The following is a 1555-nucleotide window of genomic DNA, read 5'->3' as shown; positions in this document are numbered from 1 at the left end:
GCTGCCCGTGCCTGGGTGCCATGCCTGCCTCGCTCTCCTCTAGCTCTTCTTGGCCTCCTGCTCCCGGCGCCGGAGCTTCTCGCGCTGCCGGGCAGCCTTCTCCTGGGCCTTGCGCTCCTTCTCAGCGGCCGCTGCCAGCTCCTTCACCTTCCGCTTCACCAGTGCCCGGTCATGCGAGCTGCTGAGCCCCAGGCTCTGGGGGAGGAGCTGAGAGTGAGGGAAAGCGCCCCAGAACCACCCCCAGGTTCTGTGTGTCCAGGTGTGCCCTCTCCGGAGCTCCACCTGTCCTCTCTGAAGTGCAGCCTCCACCTCCCAGACCTGCCAGTGGATCAGAACCCTCAGGGCAAGAATTTGAAACGGGAGTAGTTGGGAGAGAAGAGGGTGGGGAGTACCAGGCCCTTTACCAGCACCCCAGCCCCCACCATCCTCCACTTCCCATAATCCCTGGCTCCCACTCCTCCACTCAGAATTTCAGCCTGGCCATGACCCTGATGCCCAGAGATGGGGTGCAACTTGCCCAAGGTCACACAGCTGGTCAGTTGGTGAGGCCCCTTCCCACTCCAGAGACTTCCCGGGGGGCTCTCCTCCCCACTCCTTCCCCAAGCAACTTGGCAGAGGGTGGAAACAGGCCAGAACCTCGCAGCACAGACATCAGGCCCCTCCTGATCCCCCTCCATTACCACCCGCCTCCACAACTGAGAATCGGACAAGGTGATCAGGGGAGAGGCCTGCTTCCCGCGATACCAGGAGCCTCATCAGAGTCAAGAGTTTGATGAGATGAAGCCCTAAAGGTCAAGGCCTGGAGCTTGAAGGTCAAACTAAAGAATTGGGTTTCAGTTTCGAGTCAGACTGAGGACCCATGCTAGAGTACAAAGATCAGGCCAGGGACCCTGCCTAGACGTCAGAGGTTAGGGCAGTAGGAGTGACAAGGTCAGGGTAGGGGAACCCAATCCTTGAAGGTTGCCTCAGGCTCTGACCCACCTTCAGTTTGCTTCCATCCAGCTGCAGGAGCTGCGGCCCGTCCACCTGCCGTGCGGCAAACTCGGCGGCATACTGCTCCAGGTTGAGGCTGTGCAGCCACTGGCCCACCTGCTGACTGGTCCAGTGGTGGATAGTGGGGAGAGGTTCATCCAGGAACTGGGGCGGAGACCAGGGAGAGTGAGGGGGGAAGACCTGGCCTGTGGCCTGCACACCCGGCAGAGTCAGAGGCCAGGGCCTGCTCACCTCATCCGAAGACTGGGACAGCGTGTGGTAGGGGTAGGAGCACTTGGTCTCCTGCCGGGGACCACTCGGGATCTTGGGGCTGCTGCTGGGGGGTGTGGAGTCATCACTCAGGGTGGATTCCTAGACGGGAGGGCGTGCATGCTGCTGAGCAGAAAGCTTGCCCCAGCTCAAGGGAGTCCCCGCAACCTACCCACCCCCATCTGGACGGAGATGTCCTGCACGAGGCACCAGGCACCCTATGCAAGAGCCAGGAGCTGGGCAGGCACCACATGACTCTGAGGCCTGTGGGAGGACATGGGGCTAGAACAGCCGTGGGCAAACTACGGCCCGC

At 61.7% G+C, this 1555-nt stretch overlaps 1 long non-coding RNA gene across 1 annotated transcript; it reads right to left on the bottom strand.

Annotated features, from left to right (window-relative positions):
• Positions 1–1520, bottom strand: LOC102251633. Its single transcript, XR_312975.2, has 3 exons — positions 1225–1520; positions 982–1137; positions 1–195 (listed from the first exon to the last, which is right to left on the bottom strand). It is a non-coding gene; the product is annotated as an uncharacterized LOC102251633 (long non-coding RNA).
• Positions 1521–1555: the final 35 nt, after the last annotated feature.

Source organism: Myotis brandtii, unplaced genomic scaffold (assembly GCF_000412655.1).
Source record: "Myotis brandtii unplaced genomic scaffold, ASM41265v1 C42489156, whole genome shotgun sequence".
In the NCBI taxonomy this organism is placed as follows: Eukaryota; Metazoa; Chordata; class Mammalia; order Chiroptera; family Vespertilionidae; genus Myotis; species Myotis brandtii.
The sequence above is the reverse complement of the archived record's forward strand: the minus strand, read 5'-3'. Positions and strand labels throughout refer to the sequence as shown.